This window comes from Anser brachyrhynchus, assembly GCF_964034855.1.
Source record: "Anser brachyrhynchus genome assembly, chromosome: 21".
In the NCBI taxonomy this organism is placed as follows: domain Eukaryota; kingdom Metazoa; phylum Chordata; class Aves; order Anseriformes; family Anatidae; genus Anser; species Anser brachyrhynchus.
The window spans coordinates 7,899,385-7,922,262 of record NC_137714.1 but is presented as its reverse complement, the minus strand read 5'-3'; the positions used below and the strand labels follow the sequence as shown (position 1 = coordinate 7,922,262).

Genomic DNA, 22,878 nt, shown 5'->3' with positions numbered 1-22,878 from the left:
TGTGCCCAGTATATGCATACTGCTGCCATCTCCTCTGATCTAGAGCACACAGACAGCCTGCCCGTATGGGGCCACCTTCCACAAGCTGCCTACAACTATGAGTTTAGGTTAGTGCTGTATGAACCGCATGTTCCTCCTGAAAAACTATTGTACCACCTCGCAGGAGGGGACGATGGAGGAGACGGAGCTCCAATTATAAAGAACTCTGGGATTCTAAAATTAAAAAAAAAAATAATAGATGAGTGAAACTCAAATTCCAAAATACATTAACTAACATAAAGTCAGGATTGACTGAAATATTTGATTACATTAAGACACTACTTCACCTTCAAATGTCTAACAATATACGCCCATACTGTCCTACAGAAAATACATCAATATTAGAATAAATGCTGAAAATCTATCGTTACGCTTGATCATAGCATGAAGATGTACTGCTTTATTCTGCTACAGCTTTTGTTTACATTTTTCTTCTAAAACAAAAATTCAGGAAAACTTCCCCCAGTTGTATGAAGTGTTTTGATGTAGCCTGGTTCTGGCACCATTTCTATCTAGCACGAGCTATGCATCCCAGAACAGTGTGGGATTTGCCTTGCTTGGTTTTCATCATCGATTGCAAGCTACCTCTGGTGCCCAGAGAGCCCAACATCACAGGCTTCTGGAGAGCCTAAAGGGGTGGGGGGGGTGTTCTGGGGGGAAGGCAGTTCGCAATAATTGGGACAGGAAAGACCAGGAGAGCGCCTGTGTCAGTGTTATTTGTTATTCTACTTTGTGGCTTTCAGAAGTCTAGGTAAAACACCTGGCCAAGCACCACATAATCCCCTCATGAGATCTGACATGATTTTTATGTTATCTTTAGAGAAACTAGAAATGAAAACGCCACCCGTCGCTTTGTCAATTCTGCCCCCAGCGCAGCAGAACAATGGCATTTCAAACACAAATTTCTCCTGGTGGCAAGCAGCGGTTCCTACTACATGGAATCAATTCTCAGTTTCACAAGTAAACAACGACAGACAAAAGAAATAATCGTTTTTCCAGTGCCCCATCCCAGAACGTGAACAAGCCAGACTTGTGCCAGTGGTGAGGATGCGTCTCCTGCTTGTCCCACCGAGGTTTGGCTAGCCCCATGGCTTGCCATTAGGAAGGCATCTTGAGCAGTTTTCACACTTATTTTCCTGGCTTAACTGTAGGTGTGTTTTCGGCTGTTCTCAAGTGTCCCATCAAGTGTCCAACTGTCCAGAGGATACAGTAGCTGTGAAACTTTATTGAAGGCTTTGCTTGCAAAAATCCTTTTGTGCATTACGGTAACGCAACACCGCATTTTCTTAACGAAATACATTTCAAACCTTAAAAGAGAAAATAAAGTCTTTTATGTTGCTATTAAGTTTAGGTAAAGCCTGGTTATCAGATTTCATCCCTCTGTTCTTCTGGGGCCACTGCATCAGATTGCTCTCCAGATAAGCCACTGAAGCTGTGGGATCTCCTTCATGCATCCTGTGCTCAGCACCGCACGAGCTCTCCGGGAGAGACTAAACACTTGAGCTACACTGCAGTGAAGAAGTGCTTTGCATTATAGCAATAATAAACTACTTCTAGAAGGAAAATCACACTATGTAATGTTTAGTCTCATTTAATCTAATATTGGTTGCTAATGGGCTCTGATCTTGCTTGTATATGTAAGGAATTCATTCCAACCAGTCAAGTGTTGAGATTAGCTTTTGCATTTCATTTGGAGCGCTCAGCACTTGATACCTGAGTAGGTCAATACAAGCTGCTTTAAAAAGAAAATATCAAGATCTGAAGGAGTTATAAACTAATACTCTAATAACTTGTTCTATTCATTTCCTATTAGCTTTGAAAATGATAGCAAGCATATAAAAAGATGGACAAGACCATGCAATATAGGGGGTAAATCTTTAGAAACAGAGGCATGTTTAAGTCCTCCTGGAATATTTTTTTCCCAGGAAGCATCAGAACACAGCAAAAGTATTACGCCTATATTAGAAAGGTATGTGACAGGAACAAGGTAACAGAATACCTTTCAGACTTTGTTTTGCTGAACTGCAACAAGACAAAAATGCAGCTTTAGGGAAAAATAAATTTAGGTTTCCTGTTTGGGTGAAAAGAAACACAATGACTGTTATCTACGGGAGCATCCTACCACTATAGGCAATAATGGTGTCAGTGAATAAGACTGTCTCAGATTTTATTCTTCTACAGTTTTTCCATATATTCATTTCAATCCAATAACCTTTTCTACATTTAATTCACTTGGTTCTCAGTCATATTTAACTTTGTCAAACTGCAATTGCAGTGCTACACACACCATTGAAACCTAAGTTTGGCAATATTTAAATTCATATACATAGAAATGCACGGGTCACATGGCAATATGGATAGCACTGGAAGTACCGTATTACAAAATTATTGTAATTTCAGCAAATTATTGTAGACTCAAAATATAATAGAAACGGGATAAAGGGATTAAAAAGGATCAGGTTCTACATCAGACTAATTTTGAATTGGATCATCTGGAACTGTGGCCAGCTGGAGTTAAGCAATGGGTTACTAGCAGAAGAAAATACCTGTCCTGCGACCAGTGTGTACATCACAGACATTCAGTGTCCTCTCCTCCTCCTGCCCTTTTTCATAGGTTTAGGTAAAGCTATTTTCATAGATGCATTCCCTGAAAACTGTGTTCCCTACCACCACGTACAGCTGGCAGAGCTCCTGGAAGCCCAGGCCCGCTTTCCTGCGGGTTTCACGTAAGTACAGGAACGGTCCGGCCAGACGTTCAGTGAGCCCGAGACAAATCACAAGCCCCCAAACCACACGTGGACATGGACAAGTTGGCTGGGCAAGTTTCAGGGTGGAATTTTAGGGTTCATTAGCACAGTGAAAGACCTAAGAAAAGGGAACCCATACCAAGTCTTAAAAATCTGGGCCAGCCCCCCCCTGCCCCCCCGCCACCGAGCGCTGCTCCAGCCGCTCAGCTTTGTCTTTTACCTGCCTAGGTGAAACCTATTTTTCATCTTTTTAAAGCCCGTTTTTATTGCACAGCCCCGCTCCCGTCAGCCATGCTCTCCTCTGAGTGCCAGGCGAGCGGAGCAGTAATCTCTGCATGAGACGCCCTAATTGGCAGCAGAGCCCTGGCCCAGCCAACATCTGCAGCTGGTTTCGGTGATAATAAATCAGGGCTGGGGGGTTTCAGCGTGGCAAGCGGCCAAGGAGCTTTCCTTTCCCCATTTAGCCAAGAAGTGGGAAGACAACAGGGAGGACTGGGGCAGAGGAGAAGCGATCGGCCACGTCTCCAGCTAGCCATCAGTCTCCACTCCGACGCCCAGATTTCTGCTAAGGGGCTGAACTGCTTCCCATGGGCCGGTCCTAAAAGGATTTCAGAGCTGCCCAAGCTCTTGGCGGTTCTGTGGCCACCTAACGCTCACTGGAAACACCTCTGCAGAGAAGCTTACAGCCCCCAGCACGGATGCTCAGACCCAAATGCTGGATTTCTCCAGTTCCCTGTAGCGTTGACAAGCTCAGCGAAGACCTTTGCTCAAAACCCGGGTGAAACAGAAACCATGGGTGTGAGGTAATCCTAATTCCGAACAGGGGAATTCAGGCTAAAAATAATGAAAGGCTGGGCCTGTCTAAAACACCAAAGAAATTAACACTTAAATACTTCCGAGTCTTTTCTGCTGGACCGTGCAACACAGTTTTATACTACAGTTTAGGGCAAGTTAGGTTGCTCAGGTATCGAGCAAGTTGGAGACACAGAAGAGTGATCTGCACGTGCAAGACCTTGGCTCATCGTGCAGCAAAAGCATCCCCACCACACGGAGAGAGCTACTACCAGCTGATCAACGGTTTGAATGGAAGAGTCCCAGTATTTTGCTCTTCCCCCCTAAAGCCCTTACAATACTCCTCCAAAGGCAACAGGGGCTCCTGGAGACATCCCTAGTGCCTTTCAGGAAGCCATCAGCAGATGCACAGAGCAGAAACTAACAAAAGTTTTTTCCCTGGCTTTACACAAGGCCTGTTCTCAGGTGTGTAAAAAGAATTTACATGTATTCAAAAGCAGCAATATTATCAACTGCTGATGACAGCACTGTAAAAAAGAAAAAAAATCCCTTAAAGAGGTGATAAACAAAACTAACTCAGTAATATCCACATCTCGATGTTCTCTTTCCATTTCAAGACCACTCTGTTCAAAGAACAATTGCTCAAACTGTAGACTACTTTTAAAGGTGGCTGGTGGCATATTGATTCACTCTGGAAAATTATTTCTACCCACAGTTTTCATGCTATGTCCAGCCTAACACCTGGCTGTGAGGACTGCCTTCACAGCAAGCCTCCCGCAGCCCCAGGCAATCGGGGCATTCTGCCTTCTTCATGCACAGCTCGTCCCATCACATCTGGCTCGGCCCCGGCCCCTCCTTCAGCCCCAGCACCTCGCCACCTCACACCACCATGTCCTGCCCCTAGCCCAGGCCTTGTACCCCTATTACAGGAGCTGCATTCCGCAGCAGATGTCCACCTCACCCACGCACTCACAGTTATTTTTCCTCCAACACCTTCCACCACAGCCGATTCTTACGAACTAGCTGGAATGAGCTGCTACTGATCTTGGAGATCCCCTGGCTTTATAGCACTAGCATGTAAGTTAGAAGTGAGTCGTGCAATCAACATAAACCCCACCCCTGTGACACCAAAATCGCCACAGAATGTTGGAGAGCGATTCAATTACAGAAGAATTCAGTCCTTTACAAAGCAGCAACGGTAATTAGCATAATTAAGAATACTTGTGCCACTTACGCAATGCCACCTTTGAGAACTGTAAACAGTCAGGTATTACACAACTGGGAAGCAGCGACTCACATTTGCAAAAGCAATATATCTGGCAGGAAGTATTTCTTGAACTTAAACTCTAGAATCCATGGAAGGAGCTGTGCGTGATATCCTGTTTGAAGGCATTTCTAATTTAAATTAATGACCTGAAGGATATCTCAAGGCAATAATGATCTTATTGTACTAAATCCTGCAATAGCTGAAATGAATTATAAATTCCTCTAACTGATTTAGTGGTTAACGTTCTGAATCACAGCTAACCAACGCAATGCTTTCCGAGTTCCAGCATCAGATTAGATGAAACTATATAGGCTGTCTTCCACCTCCCTGGCTGGTTTGGAACAGGCAGTGAAAAATGCTCTCTTTCTGAGTCAGTGGAAAGCAGAGCAGCCCTGGAGGTGATAAGCCTCGCCTTCTGGGAAGGTAACCACATTTCATCCGGGCACCTCATTCCCAGCACTCAGCTCAGAGACGCTCGAGTGTCCGAGCAGCAGAAGAGCCGGCTTGCAAACACCAAGGTGAGCTCAGCAACAGGAAGAGAACTGCTCCACCTAAAGACAACTCGAGGTTTGTCACTGACGTTTTATAAAGTGCGATTTGACCAAACGTGAAACTCCTGAAAATTTACATCACACACACCATATCGTTTGCTCATGGTAAGGTTCGTTCTTACTCTGGTAGCGATTTGCACATTTGTAAGTCCGTATGCCACACATACGCAGCACGCAGTCAAAAACAAGGTGGATAAAATTTCCCTTTGAAAAGACATCTAACCAAATTGCCCCCGTAAAAAAGGGCTTTCAGCGGCTGAGAAAAGTAGCCCGTTATTGTATCTGAGGGCCAAGCTGCACATGAAGCAACTGCTCAGGACTTGCATTTCATCCTTTTTTTTTTTTTCATAGAAAGTCTGATGACTATATAGGTATTCCTCACTGCATAATCTTAGGGATTTCTGTATAGATCAGAACACCCTATTTTGTATTTAATTTGAATTTCCTTATTCTTTTAAAGATGCAGTAAACAAAGCGTTTATTCCAAACATGGCTCTAGTTTAAATTCTAGAGCTATTGCTAGTATTAGACTTCATATTCTGTTATGAACTTAAAGGACAAATCCAGCTGTAAAATGATTTACTAAACTTATTAGCAAATCCGCAACCCATTTCCAAGTGAAATCTCAACAGGTTTATTGTTGTGATGCCTGACCAGGAGGAAGTCAGTGTTTTCAACTCCGTTTCCTTTTGAGCTGAGCAGATTTGTTTGAACCCCTAATTCAAAACACAGCCTTAACTTTCCCAGCCCACATGGAGAAAAAACACTGGTGCGAGTGGAAATAAATCACCAGTGCTTAATAATTAATTATTAACAAGAACCTTGCAGAAGTGGAACTACTGAGCTGCATTTATCTCTGACCAGTCTTCCTTATGAGAAGTCCCGGCAGCGAGGAATGACCTCTGCACACCTCCACGTCCCAAAGCCAGCAGCAAGCACGGGACACGGTTGCTCCAATTGTCATTGCTCTTTTTGCCATTTTCTCGTTTGTGCCTAATAGCAAACTCAAACACGGAATAAAGTCAATACTTAGAGACACCGGGACGGAATGCAGAAACCACACGACACAAAAAACTTCCCATCTCGCAAGTAGCTAATTTATTTCCCTTGTTCCTCTCCTTCCCCACTGCACGCTTTATTATTTTAAAGCCCTTTTCTCAGGGACAAACTTTGCCTCCCATTATTTCTAGCTTGCACCCAGTGTTGAAAGCTTAAAAAAAATGATAAATTAAATGAGAAGGAAATGTTTAAGGGTTCCTATTCATAACAAAAATACTTAAGGCAGCTTGGGCCATGAATCTTCCACAAGCAAGTTGAGATACACATAAAGAGCCTGATTCAGAAAAGAAGTGTGGAGGACTTTCATGGATGCCTGCTGTTCGGTGGATTTATGGGGGTAGAAGCTGGTATGTGGGCAGAGTCCAGGCAAGTAATTAGTTCCTTGCAGAACTCAAATATGGAGTTAGGTTTTTCCAATTGTTCAAAGGCTTTTTACCCAAGCGGCGGGTCAGCAATAAGCCGCTCTGCTGTCACGTTGTCCAGTGTCTGCTCGTGCCGTGGCAGAACGCTGCACTGAACTGGTTGCCCCTCGTGTGTGAAGATTAATGAGAGATCGAGCCCTGGTTTTTAGTCAGTGGAGACACGTGCATCTAATTAAAGGATTCAGAAATCTGGCAGAAAAGTCTCATGGTGTTTTTCAAAGCCACCCAAAGTTTTTGTTTGGTTTAATTTTCCAGTTATGCCCAGTTAATAGGGATTAGCTTACAAACCTCATTTACCTTTTTCTATGTCAACTTTTAGTTAACGTAGTGGGGAAACCGCTAGATCCATAAATCCTATGGACTTAAATCATGTGTTTACCCACGGAAGAGGAATAGGCCTGGACTATGGCAGAGAGGTGCCCCTGTCATCATGTCTCGCTGACACAGAGGACCACCTTTTGGGTTACGTCCCCATCATCTGTCCTTTCGGCTCTGATGATTTTCAACAAATGTCAGCTCCTGCCAACAAACCAAGGTTCTGGGCTTTTTTATAGCCCTGGAACCCACAAACTGAACCAGGACCACCCATTTCACATAAACAAACAAAAACAAGCCGAACTTCTGCGAGGACTGGCCCAAAACAGACAGAAAGGCTTAGACTCCTTTTTGCAGGCTGGGGAAGATCTAGCAGCTTCTTTCTACAGAAACGTCTTGCGCATAGCAGGAAAGATAAGACATTTCAGGGATTTCCACCCTAACAAGCAGCAACAATAGTCATTCTCACATTTAAAAGGAATTTTGCAAGCAGTTTTCCCACAGTTCCACCTCTAGACCCCCCCTGCTCCTTAGACACACGCAGGCTAGCTCAGACTCGACTCCCATTTTTGTTTGGTCATTTCCTTGCAGAGTAAGATAAAATACATCGTTGTATTGTTGTGAGTAGTTTACTCTGAATTGCTGCCAAGTCAGCCTGAGAAGTTACACTTCTGCTCAGAGCGAGAGCTCACGCACAACAGCCTGGGTGTGCTGGAGAAGCAGCCCTGGAAGTAAACTAAGTACATGTTAATCAGCCTGTGTCTGGACTGCTGCTGGTGGGGAATAAAACAATCTCTAACCCACATAAAATGGTGAAACATTCATCCTTAATCTGAACCACCTCTACATTCAGCTGTGCTGAGCACTGAGACCTTCATGTATAATATCTCCTAACATCCAAATTTGCCTGGACTTTCAATTATCCAGACAATAATGAAAACATGTTGGTGAAGCAAGCATCGGGTTACAATCACAAATTCTTACTTCAATAACGGCCATAAAACAGAGACCCAAAGCATGTTTTTTGCTTTTTTTCCAAACATTAGCAACTCATCTGATACTTAGTCCAAGGATCCAGTTTCCTGCAAGCTGATGACATGTGAGACCACAACCCTGAGGCTGATATTAAATTATACATATATACATATATAAATATACAGAAAGAAAACCTGTGAAATTACAGACACAGATGTGTTATTGGTGTCATAATTTTTTTCCATTAAACACCATATTAGGTTTATCCCCTTTCTATACTTGAAAATCTTCACATATAAAAGATGAATAGCAACTTCTCAAGGGGATCCTTGTGGTTTAACCTTGTTACAGGAGGTCAAATGCAACATACAAACTATATTGGTACAAAGATGACTGTAAAATGGAATTAGCCTTTCGCTCTCCGTTCAAATGGAAAGGAAGCAAACTTTCACATGTCTGAATCGCTCCTGCTGCAGACCCCCAGACGGGACTCGTGCGCATGGGTCTCAGAGTGGATTGAAGAACACATTTTGTAGAGAAAGAGCTATCAACACAAGGCCCAGATCCCGGCTGCCATGGTATTATGCTTCTGAAATGCTGAATCATACTCATGTAAGTCTGAAGCATTCCAGGCTTCCCCACCTCAAAGAACCCACTTCTCCTCTCGCACACGGGGCACTGACCTGCTCAGCTACCGGCGGTACAAGGCTCCAGCGACCACGCTGCTGTCTTCTGTCAGGCAGGAAGAGAAGACTTCTACCATAAAGAGGGAAAAGAAAAAAAAACAACACATAAGAAACAGAGTCGGTGAGAAGCAGCGTCAGAAAAAGGACTCATTTCCCACTACAAGGACTTGCTCATCTTCAAGCTCTGTTCTTGGAGCAGCTGGCTTGGGCCTGGGATGAGGAGTAACCACCACTACCCTGCTGAAATAAGGGCACAGAAACCCTAACATCGATTTGTGAGAGAGACAAGAAGCGCACTAACTCCTGACACGCCATTTATAACACTTCTCATGGGACTCTTACACGCAGCCTAGAAGGGCACATCCACAGGCTCCCTGCCTTCCTACAGGCCCTTCAGAGCCCCCACACCACCACAGCTCCCACCTTCCCAGGGCCACCAGCGCAAAGGCACCAGGAGGCTTCCCAGCCCCAGCTCGGGCACCCTCCCCACACAAGCCACCACCCACAGCAGCATTTCCGTACCCAAAGCCCCTCTCGCTGCAGGGCCTGGCAGCTGAGAGACCGGAAAACCCTTCAGGTTCTCTGGGAAAGGCCTGAACATACCAGAGAGCGTCCAGGAGCACGGAGCCTCCATGGCCTGAAGAGCTTCAGGTGGAGGGAGGGCCAGCGGCAGCCTGCTACAGGGGAGCCCCCGTCAGCACACACCTGCAGCTCACCTGGGCCTGCCCCTGGCTGATCAGCGGGGGCCGTGCTCCTGCTCTGCTCCCTTGGACGACAAATTTCTACCTTGGCTCTTTTAAAACAATGTTGGGAACGCCGTAAGCCGGGAGGAAGCACTGTTACATAATTGAGGATATTACCGATTCTCTAAAAACCTGGAAGTCCTTACCCAAGGACACTGCAGGAATTAACGCTGCAGCTTTAAGGCTGAGAGCCCGTGCCCCGGGCCTTGATCAGGTTTTCCTGGTAGTTTGCTGGCTGCTGTGGGACGGTGCAAGCACAGAGCGCATCCTGCGTCTTCTCACAAGCAGCTGAGCACAGAAAGCAGCTCCCACCACCGTAATTCATACCTCCAGACAGCTATGATAGAGATCCCATCAAGTGGCATCCAAAGAGAAATGCCAAATGATTATTTTCTGATAATGCCCCCAGTAGTGCATCCATTGGGACTCCATAAGGAAAAACTTCCTTCTCCTCCAGATGCTCAGCAGGCAAGACATCTGCAGGCCTTATGAATTTTACAGTCATCTGAACAGAAACGCAAAGCGTAGGAACTTCCAAAGGAAGACACCAGCAGCAACACAATAAAGATCTTCATTATTTTTCCCTGACATTTTCATGACAGAGTCCATGTAGAACATAATAAAAACATAAGGCATGTTTACTGGATGTTTTATAGTTCAATAAAACATAAATAAACAGCTTTTTAGATCAAAGCTACATAAATAAGGAAGCACTGTGTCTTCTGAGACCAAACTAATATATCACATAATCTGAAGTTGAAAGAAGCTCTCCTGGCACTCCTGTTGGACTCGGGAGGAGTCCCACCTAAGAGGCAGAGTGCCTAACTCACATCTGACTTCTTGTTTTACATGTGTTTTTACAAACAAGTACGAGTGGGGGGGGGGGGGGGGCACAGTACAACCATCTGTTTGTGAAGCCTTTTGTGATGAGATTTTTAGGTTCTATGCATGAATTAATTAAAAAAAGGAGCAAACAGTAGCATTTCCAAGGGAGCTTAGGGCTGGTTTTCTGCATCTACGGTACTACTGCCGGGGCTCTGTGTTCTTCCCAAGTGGTCAGCATTCGTCCAAGGGCTCCAGCTTTCCCTAAATTTAGTGGAAAGACTGCTGTTGATCTCAGTCAGCTTTGGATCAAGTCCTGGCCCTTCTGAGCAGCGTGACTCACTCCAAACACCACGTTTACAGAAAGGAGGCGTTCTCTCCCAGCTTGTGGGCATATGTCTTCCTCCTCACACTCTTCCTCTTCCTTCTGGGAGGTGCAAACCTGAGCCTACAAGCCAAAGAATGAGCGGACTGCCGAGGTCGTCTCCCCGGCATTCCTCACCTTGGTCTTGTTTCGTACACGTGAATATTTGCAGCGCTGTGACTGCATGTGATGCCATCAGCCTTCCAAAATTCATGTGCAGACCAATGTCTGGCTTAGTCATCTACAAATCCAAGGCCTAATGTAGCTTGGTCACCGTCCCAATAAACCTTCTCCGTGTCAGTTCAAAAGAACAGCACACAATGTCAGATGTGGACTTTTTATTAGGGCCATACTTCAGCTCGCGCCAGAATAAACTCAGTGCATACCTGCACACATATTCCAGGATCTTGTGTGGTTTGCTTTTTCATTCCTGCCAGAAACTGTGTGGACTGTGAGTTTTAAGCATTATTGACGATCATACCTCAGCCTGTTTCCTGGTCTGCATTTATGTTGTGTTCTTTGCGTGGCTATAGGCTTTTCCAGTTATTTTGGTCCCGCGTCTCCTAATATGGGGCAGTGGGAACTGAAAATACCCTGCAGAGTTCATCTTGGTATGCATCTATTGATCCAATGCCAGGCGGCTGCTGGCCACTCCTAAAAATAGTCGTACATCCATCGCAGCTAGGGAACCCGTTAAGGAGGACACAACCAGAGAACAGCCTCCCACGGGGGCATCCACACAAGGGTGGGCTCACGCAGCCATGAAGCAGACATGTGGGGTGCTGGCTGCAGGGGTGCTGAGGTGTCCCACGTGTAACTGAGCTGAAAACATTGCTCAGGGATCTCACCTGGGCTTGCGGTGCCAGGCCGGTGCTCACACAGCCCGCAGAGAGACGAGTCTGCTGCCACAGAGGTTTCTCAGCCATCCAAATGCCTCTGTGGCCATGCTGTCAGCCTCGCCGTGGTCCAGGCTCTGCTGCAGCCTCCAGGATTCCCAGGTCACGCTCACTCAAGTGTACAAATGGAAACAGCATTTTCCTGCCTGCCTTTGTGGTGACTGTGCCCAGCACCTGAAGGCCAGGCTGTGCTTTTTCTGCCTCACACATCATCACCCTCCGCCTGAATTAACCAGCAAGCCTGGTGATGATGCGTGAGGCCAAACAGAATCCAGCCCGAGCTGCCAGGGATGCCTTGGCTCTGCAGCGCTGACAGGGCTGGAAAAAAACTACAGGCAGATCTTACAAAGTTGGATCCTGCATCACTCAACTGAGCCTGAGCCGCAGGAGTGGGCTCCAGCGATGCACAGACGTTGGCGGGGATGAATTGTGGCTGCACCCCAAAACTGCTGGCCGGGGGCGAGGGCTGGGCTTTGTGGCGGTGCCCTCGGTGCCAGGAGAACAGGGGGCTTCCTCACCTGCCCATAGCCCTGTCCTTCAGCCCCTTCCCACTGTAGCATCAAGGCTTGGAGCAGGACATGCAGGAGGAGCCATCCTGCTCTTTGTAGTTTGCTTGGCCTCAGCCCTGCCTTGCCGAGCACCACGAGCCCTGTGCCAGGACGGTGCGCACATCCCCACGGCAGGCAGCGCTCCCAGAGCACACACGGCCTCTCTGAGCAAAGAAAGGCCACGAAGCGAGGAGCAGGGGATGCTCACACCCTCGCCTTCTGCACCGGCCGGGCACACCTCCCGCACGGTGCCCGCATCGCTGCGGGCAGCCCAGGTTGTCCCCGTGCGCACGCTGGGGCGGGTAACTTTATCCCAAATGTGCTTGTCTAAAAATATCTCACTTCTGTGTTTTTTGACCATATGCCCAGGATCATGAAAATTTTTCCGTAGGAAAAAAAAAATGCTCAAAAAAAAACCTTAAACCCATAACATCTTGGAATGATTTGACCACTTTCTTCTTAGGACATTCTCTCCTTTTTATAACATGATGGGGTTTCTCCTGAATTTAAAACATCAATTTGGCCTAACATGAGGGGAGTGTTCATTCTTCCAAACCATAAAGATCTGAGACTATAAACTGTTGTTTCTTAAATGCTTCACGGCAAAAGGCATTCAAAGCATAACATTAACACAAAGTTTCTCTGTAAAACAATCTGGGAAGTGTAATCTCTGTAAGAGGTTTTTTATGCACCATGGCTAATTGTTCCTGACAGTATGATTTTACATCAGGCACTTTTTGTAAATTCAACACCATTCAGACTTTATAGCAGGTAATATTCCTTACAACTGCTAAAACCTTGACCACGTCTAAATTACTGTTGCAGAATAACGTTAGTTTTTGTTTTGTTAACTACAAAACACTGCGACCAAGTTCTCCCCTGTCTCGCAGCTGGACTGCTGCAGACACCCTTCTGAAATGCTTCCCTAGCAGAAGTCCACCCTGAGCCAGGAGCAGCTTTTTACAGGTTTTGTGCTCATGGGAGAGCAAAGGGCGCTGCAGTGGGCCAGCGCCTCCTGCTCGTCCTGCTGTGGCTAGACACCAGTGATCCCCAATGGCTTGTGGTCATCTTTGTGGCAGAGACTGCCGACATTTCCAGCCTTTGAGGTTGAACACGACTGCCGAAAACCCAGATTCTAAAAGCGTTTCAAATGGCCGTGTTTGCAATGTCATGAATGTGTGGGGTCCAATTTGGGATTACTTCACGCTGGCACTAAGCTGAGGGCTTCGATGTGAATCAGACCAGGTTTCTTACCAGTGGTCACCACTGGGCTCCTGTCCTACAACCAAAATTGGTGTTTTACAAGAGAACCTGGAACGTGGAGCGGATCGCTGAGAACATGCACAGACTGATGAGGTTCCACAGAGCTTTGCCCAGGCCCAGACTGTGCTGAGAGCATCGCATGGTTCAGCCTCTTGCCCCAGACGTAACTCCTACCCACACTCCGTGTGAACGACCTTCACGCTTCTGCGAGAAGGCTGGGTTGGGAATGGAAAGATTTGCTCCTGTGGAGCCCATGAGATAAAAAGATGCATAAATAAATGTCTCATGTGCTCAGCATTCAATACAGGGACTTCTGTATTCAGAGATGCAACAAGATACAAAATTTCTGAGCTTTACTGGAGTAAATATTCATTTTGGGGAAAAAAAAAAAGAGAGAGAGAAGCAATCCCTTGTGTTGTTTTCTCTTTCACACCCTCACTCAATGACAGAGGGAGTGCCTTAATATGCCTACACCATGCTGCATAATTACATTAAGGTTTAAAAAACTGATACATAAGGAACAGTCACTTTCTGAGTATTACTTAGAAGAAATTCTTCAAACCCACAAAACGCAATCTAGAGAAGGTTGGTCCTTCCCTGGCAAAACCCTCATACTGTACTATTCGAGGACACGGTGGCTAGCACGAGGAGAGCTCTTTCTTCTGCTCTGAAGGTGATCAGATTTTATCACGTCTCTAACCACTGCCATACTGTTCCCCATCAACTTTATTCTCATCCACATCCTAGAGGTCAGCTTAGACTGAAATTGGGACTGTGGTCCAGCCTACTTTGCCAGGCTGAATTACCTGTGCATTAGCTCTGATTCATATGCACATACACACATGAAAAAAACTCCTTTCGTCCAACTCTCTATACCTTATAAAATATGGGTTATAAAAACTTTATGGAGCCTGTTCCTCCGAGGGGCTCATTCCAAAGCGCAGTACGCAAAGCCCAACTCTTTTATAGCATGGCAGAGAAAGGGCTCAGTCTATGCAGAGCACCTCCCGTGGATCAGAAACAGGATTGGGCCTCCAAGCAGACCACACAGCCTTGACCGGGTTGCTTCAGGGGCAGCAAATGAATTTGTGTCTGAAGCAAGCTGACAAGTAAGGAAACACTAGTCCTTTCTACCAGGAATTCCTACACACCCCACCTATGCTCAGTCCCACCACAGAAGTGGAAAAGAAGGCGGCGTGCATAAAGCAGGGGCCTTCTACAAGAAGTGCCCAGAGCGGTGCCATTTCCAGAACAGCGTGCCCAACCTTCAGCAGTCCTTGCTACAGACAAAGGTGTCTCCAAGGTCTTCCTCTCAAGTGGCTTTTCTCAGATGTGATGCGCTCACAGCTAGGAACTAAGCTCCAGAGCATCACTGGGAGTAGAAGGACAGACCCTCTCCTGGAAGGGAGAATTGGGCTTCCAAGGATGATGACCTTGATCTGTCAGAGGCACCCCACTGTCCTCCCTACTTGGGAGTTTGGTGTCAGCTTTGCTTCAGCCATTGACCATTACTCCCCCTCAGAGATATAACAAATAGGAGCCAGCAGGTGTTTTTGCAGATGTAGCTGCTTCTAAAATGCCACCAATTGATTATGAAATTCTTTGAAAATCTCTAGTGCAAGTTGAAGTCTGTATTAAAGACCCATTGCTGACTTATGTCTTGGGGTTATTCCGGGATAACTAAGGCATTTATTTCTTTACAGATCAGATTTGGGTCCTATTCTGCAGGCAAACCAGTTCTAACTAGCAAAGCTCCCCCAGCATATGATTTAATCCCTCTGCTTTTCATGTGACTTCAGCTTACGCGTGACTTTGCTGAGGGAGGCTGTGCACAGGCACAAAGTATTTCAAACTGTGATCTGTAGCAAAATAAGAGAATGCCAGCCTTCTTCCTCAAGCTCACCTTTCCGGGTACCCATAGATAGAAGGCAATCTCACGGTGAAGTCTTCAGGATAACACCACAGACAAGTTACAGAGAGTCACAGGTGCTGCATTAATGTGCTGTTCTAGTGTCTATCTCTCCATGTTTTTTATTCTTGCACCAAAAGTCAATCTAAAGCCAGTGTTAGTGCATTTCCACTCCAACATCAGGAACTGCCACCCTGAGCATGATGCCCCTTCCTTCTGCCCCTTCTGCCAGGTGGGTCACAAGCGTTTGGAGCTCAGCCCTCTCCTCCGCTGGCTTTCTGATGGACCTGTCACAACAGGGGCACTCCTGGCTCTACTGCAGTAAATAAGATGAATGGTAATAAATAACACTACTAACAAAAGTATTACAGAGACTTTCATGCTATATGAAGCTTTACTTTTATCATTCCCAAACCAGGTTCTTAATTTAGGGAATCTGGACAAGTTCTCCCTCAGATTTATTTTACACTTGTTCAGCAAATCGGTTTTCTTGGTGGGTAGCTGAATTATTCATTATTCTTTTTTTCCTAGGACGGAGAAGTTATTAAAAGGTTTCTTTCTTGTATAAAGCATTTTCATGTTTGAGTATTAATTTTTAAAATCTGCTGTAAATCCACCGTACTTTACAGTTGTTTTCCTCGCCTTTTTTAAATTTATCATTAAAGCTTGTGAGAATGCGTGCATGCACATGTACATAAGCCTATACCAACAGATGCTCACATACACAGTCCTTATCTTTCTAGTCTGATACTTGCTCCCCTTCTAGCCTACATCCCAGCAGAGAAAAGCACCAACACGCGCATCGTGTGCCTGCCTGCCCACATTCGTTCAGACCTATTCTTGTTCAGAAACACACCTGCAAGTCTGCTAAGCTGGTGGTGGACACGAAGTCTCTGCAATGTAGGCACTGAACCAATGCTCACCCCTCTGCAGGGCAGCATGCAAGTGTCCCGTACCTCCTAGCTGCTTCTTCTGCCCTGCGTGCCCCCCTCGGCTGGGGAACGGGGTATTTAAAAGTTCCAGCAGCTCCATGAGGTCACTGCAGCTACAGAAAGCTGTAAAACCTGCCTGGGTTGATGGTTCAAGCAGCCACAGGTCTTTTTCATTACCGAACAGATATAACCCTATGAAATTATTATAATAATAACATCATTTATTTCAACAGGGCTGAAGGAAAAAAGCTTTATGATGGTGTTTTATATGCAACATGTGCACTATAAATATTTCCATAAAAACATGTATTAAAATATAAAGTTGGCAAAAAGAAATCAAAAGTCAGGGAAAAAAAAAAATCCAGTTAAACAAGCATTAAACCATAAGCCATGGAATAGTGAATAATGAGACCCTGCCAGTCATGGCAACAGGCCTTTCTTTCTTTGGTTTCAGCGACTTCCAAACACAAAGGCATGGCCCAGCTAGCCATGGAGAAAGCCCTTGATAGCCTCACGTGCCACGCTTCTCCAGGCTGTCTCTCTCCTTACTACTGTGAAAATATTCTTTTCTTTCCTCAGCTGCAATTGCCCTTCACACAGTACCTGTTACAAAGATGAAGGAAATATTCCTCCTCTCTGGTCTGCGTTAGGCAAGGCGGCCGTACCTGCATCTCTGCTCTCCTTCTCCCTCCTACAAAACACAAGGATCACAGCAATGAGGCCCTTCTGGCTTCAATTATAACAAAGGTATGAAAAGAAGTCGTGTATCTTTTGCTGGCTACATACAAGGAGCTCTCAGGTATCAGAAACCAGGGCTGAGGACTTCCAGAGTAGCTGGAGGACCCGGCCGCAGGGCTGCCACCAGCCAGCAGGCACTGTTTGCACTAACGAGCACCCTCACAACAAAATCCCAATTCTGCTGTAATACGTCTTCCCCAAGCTAACTTGCCAGCTTGGTTTGTCTACAAATACACTTGGAAATACCTCCCTTCTGCGAGCACCAATCCATTAAACATGCATCTCTCTGCTTTCCCCATCTTGCTCTCTCTACATAAAATAAGTTCTCTTCTTTTGTCCTCAGTAAATGCCTATTCCACATTTTTGCATGTTTTAAATATTCACGCATATGAAAGAAGCTGTAAAAACATTGCGTGGCTTATTTATTATTTAGTGTACACACTTTTTCCTGCAGAATACTAAAATAAAAAAAAACATTTTAGTCTCCTTTTTTTTCTTTTTCTTTGTATTTTATTTCCATTAGTCTGCTCGTTAAAGTTTAAAAACTGCTTTGTTTCTTGACAGTTGGGATTTATGTGTCTTTCTGCCAGGGAATATATTTGTACCTGCTGACACGATGGCAGAGGTGGGGGGAGATGCTGCGGGAGCTCTTGGCTTGTCGTGTCAGGGTCCGCGCTGCCACGGCTGCTGGAGGGGCTTGGAGAGCGCGAGCATGTGCTGACCCCAGACTTTGAGAGAGCTCCGAGTTCAGATATGAAGCCGACAGCTATTAAAGGATTAACAGAAAGGCATTTTAGTGCTGACAATAAAATCTCTGGGGTAAATATTGCCACATGTCAATCTTTCTGCAGCAGCCACCACATTCACATATTTTAAGGCCAGCTCAAAAATATGACTCAGGATGACCTCTTGAACAGTACAAACCAAAGAACGTCATGCATCATGCAGAAATATCTCCATCAAACCCGTAACAACTGTCTGGGTTGTGGCATCTCTTCTGGAACATCAGTTTTGATCTAAAGGCTGCAAGAGATGGAGATCCACCATGTCGCTCAGGAGGTGGCTCCAGTGGTAAATCACCTTCAATCCAAGTTATGTGCACTCTGCTTTCTGTTATATTGGCACTGCTGTAGCAGTCCACAATTATCTCATTCACTCCAGAAATTACTTGTACAGAAAAGCCCTGTACGGTTGGAGCCAAATCTGGCATCAGAGAGCGGTCCTTAAGTTTTTCAAGTGTTCACTCTGCAGCAAGAACCTAATAACCTCTAAAGCAAGTCGGAACAGTGCCACTGAAACACAGTCGGAGAAAGAGTTTTTCCGTGTATCTGTACAGCAGACGGAGTAATGCAAGCCACCCCGTGTCACCATCACCAGTGTGTTTCAGCCCTGACCCAAGAAGACCACCCGTGGGGGCGAGGCGCGGGCTCTGGCTCCATGGCACGTTCCCAGCTCGCCCCGGTGCTCGCACTGCTAGCGGCGCGGCCAGATGGGATGCTCGTTTCAGCAGCTTGGGCATCTTTCCATTAGGAACTGGATTGAAACCAAGAACTCTTTTCATATAGGTCACTCAGCAGACATAACTACCAACCTGGTCTGGATTCAAATGACTGGCCCGGTGTGAAAAGACCTGGATCTTGTAACTGGTGCCATTAAAAAGTGACTGTGGTGGTTTTTTGGTTTTTTTTTTTCCCGTTTTTTTTTTGAAGTTCATTGCTCCTGGAATCAGATGGCATGTTCCGTGGGACAGGCTTTAGGGCTCCAATGATACACGGCAAAAGGCATTTAGGAAAAAAGATAGGCAATACAGCTAGTTCCTAGCATATTTATACACTATTTTATAACACGGGAGTTCCACAGCACATTGTAAAGCACCTAGTACCTTATAGGTGCTATGCAAACACTACACTTTTATGTATTGCAGAATATAATCTTGTCTTGGCAGGGAGCTATACTGGGTGACTTAAAATACACGTATAGTATGTTCTTCAAGCTCCTAGCGCCATTCACACCCACAGAATTTCAGTATAATTTCTGTGCCAGATTTTGAAGTTTACACATATTTGTGCACACACAGTATACAACCATAAAGATTAAAACCCAACCTGCTCTCCCACAAAGAAAATAATTATTTTTCCTTGTTTACCTGATATAAAGGAGTATGATCATGTCAGGCAGTTCACTTGTACTGATATGAAACCAATCTGAGTGGTTAATCGTGACTTTACAGACTTCACTGACTTGAAGACGGTCTTTATTAAATGCATTGAGCTGCACCCAAAATGAAGGAGAATTTTTCTGTGGCCACGTCCTGTTTTCAAAGAACAGGCATTTTCAGGGAGATATCCCTCACTCTTGACTTTCTAATTTGCCTTAAGCTATTGATGACAGGAATTTTCAGGAGTCTCCACACTAACACATTGTTCCCAAACTGTGGCAGAACGCTTTGCATTGTTAAATGTTAATGGCAATCATGTCACTGATTACTTAGGGACCATATAATTATGTATTTAATTAATGCATAGGTTTTTTAGAAGGATGTCGGGAGCTCTGGGTACTGCTGCTGCTGCCAGTGACCTCCTGTGTGTTCCTCAAAATCCCCCAAACCCTCTGCGCTGCTCCAGGCTCCCACCCACAGGTGGGAATATCATCTTTCTCAAGACAACCTTGTAACTGAAGTATTCCATTGAATCCACACAGATCAAAGCACATGTAAGTGACTGTGGCCCGAACCTAGCACAGCTGAAGCTCCCCTTTGGTCCTCGGTTTATTAGCTAAGAAGCACAGATAACAGCCTGCCACCCCGCTGCCTGCTATTAGGATTGTAAACTCAGGGATTGTTTCTAATTATGGGTTTATAGTGGTCAAGTCGGTAAGTGTAATAATAATGAAGTGCTTCCTAGTCCTCTATGCAAACATGCTAAAATGTTGCTCTGAGTGCATGTATGTGCACGAGTGTGTGCCCATGAGTGTGGTTTTGAGCATTAAATGCGATAAAGGGAAGGAAGGACAGCATAATGCTAGAAGACAGAAAGAACAGAGAAACACAAAGAGCAGGATTCTGGAACATTTCAGTATCCTGTTGACTCATAAGATTGGAGCAGACAGGTACAGCCCAAAGACAGCGTGAGCTAAATGTGGGCCAAGCTCTAACACACAGCAGGAATGTCTAATTTTAGTCTGTCCAGTTTTGGCAATGTCACCTTTAATTGCATGGCTCATTTGAATTGTAAAACACCTTTAAAAGCTAACTAGTAAAAGGAAATAGGCCATATTTTCTAGAGTAACCGTCATATTCAATTTTAACTGTGACGAAATCGGTTTTAAGCAGTTTATGTACATTATGACTTGAGTTATCAGAGAGAAAACACAGCCTGCAAACACACACACAGATGTTTCAGTCCTTTAATTGAGCCTGCATTCAGACCTCTTTGGGGCACTGCTTCTGCAAACTTCTTTGTGTGACCCGCAGCGTACTAGTACGGCCTTTTCCCAGCTAGCGAGGGGCAGATTTCTGTGCGTGGCAGTGAACTGAATTTCGGATTTGCACACACGGGACTTCCCGTGCTCTGTTCGCTCAGAGCACCAGAGCAATTCCACCTGCTCCAGCACCCACAAGTGAGGCTGCGTTTGCAGGGCATGGGGCATCTGGAACGGCCGTGTTGCAGTGAGCTGCGTGCTCTCTGAGTCTAATTTTCAAAAAGACAGACTTCAAAAGGTACAAAACCATGTTGTGCTGTCAAAAATCTGGATACTAAGTAAAACCAATTTAGTGACTAGATTGTTGTGTGAGTTTAGGATTTGAGGATTTAGAAAAGAAAACAAAAACAACTGTTTTAGTGGAAAAGAAGACTTTCTGAAACCCCAGGCTGAAGCTAACAAACATTTTTTCATCAGCTTCAGGCAGGATTGTATCCCACATTGAATACACAAAGCAATTTTCAAAATCTGTGGTTTTGTGAATGAAACCCAAGTAGACACCCGGTGACACCTCTGAACATGCAGGAGAAGACATTCGCAGCAAGCTGCTTGCGGTCAGCAGAAGAAGGAAAAATGCTGGGAAGTGCATTTGAATAACACTTACATTTCTGAAATAATTAGCTGCCATCCTGGAAGCACAGCCACGAGGACCAGGCTACTTCGTTATGACTTCCAGTCCTGATTAGGCAGCCCCCAGTTCAGAGCTGGTTCCCTGCAAGCACCCCCTGGTTCTGCACAAGATGGGCTATGGTCAGAGAGCTGCAATTGCAGGAAAAGTGCTGTGCAGCTTTTGCAAGAGAAAAATCCTGCTGAGCAGATGATGGAGGTGAATATTTAAGGACTTTGCCACTAGCATAACCTGTGCTGCCACCTGAAACACACTTGACAGAGTGCTTTTCTGTTGCTCCTGATTGTGCTGCACACATAAACTATCAAATCTTCCTGTAGAAATAGCTCTCTGCCTCCCTCTAGAGAGATTTGTGTGGTAGTCGCTACCGTAGAGCTGTATTTTCCTGCTTTTGTTAGCATGCAGTCAATGGGCCTTCATCTCGCTCTTTAGGTCTGCCTAAAGCAAAATTAAACCACCAGCCCCTAACTAAGGGGGACAAGAGCACAGCAGCTGAGCTCTTCTGTCATGTTCGGGCCCACACACGTCACGAGATGGCCTCTCCATACAGCACCACGGGCAAACCTCGTGTGCTCGCAGGAGGCCCAGCACAGTTCAGCCAAATCCCTGCCACAGCCATGCAGCAAACAACGTCTGGCTGTCGGTGCCGGGGATTTAACTCTGCCCATTAGCAGCTATCCCACTTCCTCAAATGCATTTCGTTACCCAGCATTACACTCAGGTGTGTCCCTCCGTCTCGGGTGCTCGCTGCCTCGCCACCTGAGGCCTGCTGCTCTGCAGGCTGAGCTCCCCACGCTGCCCCTCGCTGCTGAGCGTGGAAGCAGCCATCACGTGTGGGCCTTCAGTTTGCTCTCTGTGACTGGCTCAATCTGCAAGTTTCAAACGTTGATGATCGTGATTGTTTACGCTAACAGATGACTTTTACAGAATAGAACAGAGAAGGTAGAGAGTACCTCAGCGCAGTGAAGAAGGGCATCGTGCTGACAGGCACAGGAACCGCTTCTCTGGCAGTCGCTCTCCCGCTCCAGTTAGCTTGGTATTGAAAATACAGGCACTGCTCTGCCAAGCAACTGCCTTTCCAGGTTGTAAATGGGGCAGTTAGCCAGCACTTCTGTGAATTTCAAAGGTGAGAAGTCCTCTCTGAGCTGTACAGTGCAATGGAGACTGAAGCTCCCTGCACGGCCTTTGTGTGGCGCTGGAAAAGGTCGAGCAGGAGAGCCCATGGCAGCAACGTCCCACTGGGAAAATGCCAAGGTCAGGTGTCCCTCCTCCGAAACCTGCAAGACAATAACAGGAAGCGTTCCTCGCCCTGGGCTCGGGCTTGGCAGTGCCCTCGCAGTGAAGAAAAGATGAGGAGGAAGAGGCAGTGGTGGGGCAGGGGCTCACCCCCCTGGGCCCTTCTCGCTGCTGTGGCACCGTGGTGCCCACCTGGCAAACGCAACGGGAGGCCGAGGGCTTTGCTCTGCCCCAAAGCGGCTTGTTAGTGACCTCATATTGAAACCCAAATGCTCAGAGAAGAAATCCGTGCCAGCGATGGCCCATAAAAATCTGGGACCAATTTAACAACAAGGTAGAGAAAGGAGCGAGTTTCCCAGGTCAGCATCCTGCCAACATGTCAGCAGAAGCTGTTGCGATTTATTCGGCACACGCGTGCTGGGGTGTGCATGCATGTCAGCGGGGCATGGCCCGCAAGCCAGGCAGG

General features: G+C 46.0%; 1 protein-coding gene across 5 annotated transcripts in view; it reads right to left on the bottom strand.

Moving 5' to 3' along the window:
• The window catches only part of LOC308181331 (actin-1-like), a gene marked incomplete at its 3' end in the record, with an annotated part of 131,929 nt that overhangs the window by 45,719 nt on the left and 63,332 nt on the right, over positions 1 to 22,878 (bottom strand). Inside the window, exons 12-16 of one of the 5 annotated variants that reach the window (XM_080564485.1) lie at positions 22,130 to 22,453; positions 21,153 to 21,279; positions 17,674 to 17,834; positions 16,934 to 17,021; positions 8,851 to 8,923 (exon numbers count right to left, since the gene is read on the bottom strand). Of the gene's footprint in view, positions 1 to 8,850; positions 8,924 to 9,375; positions 10,290 to 16,933; positions 17,022 to 17,673; positions 17,835 to 19,214; positions 19,792 to 21,152; positions 21,280 to 21,740; positions 22,106 to 22,129; positions 22,454 to 22,878 lie in introns of those variants that run through there. The other 4 variants (XM_080564486.1, XM_080564488.1, XM_080564487.1 and 1 more) reach the window with 4 other exon arrangements.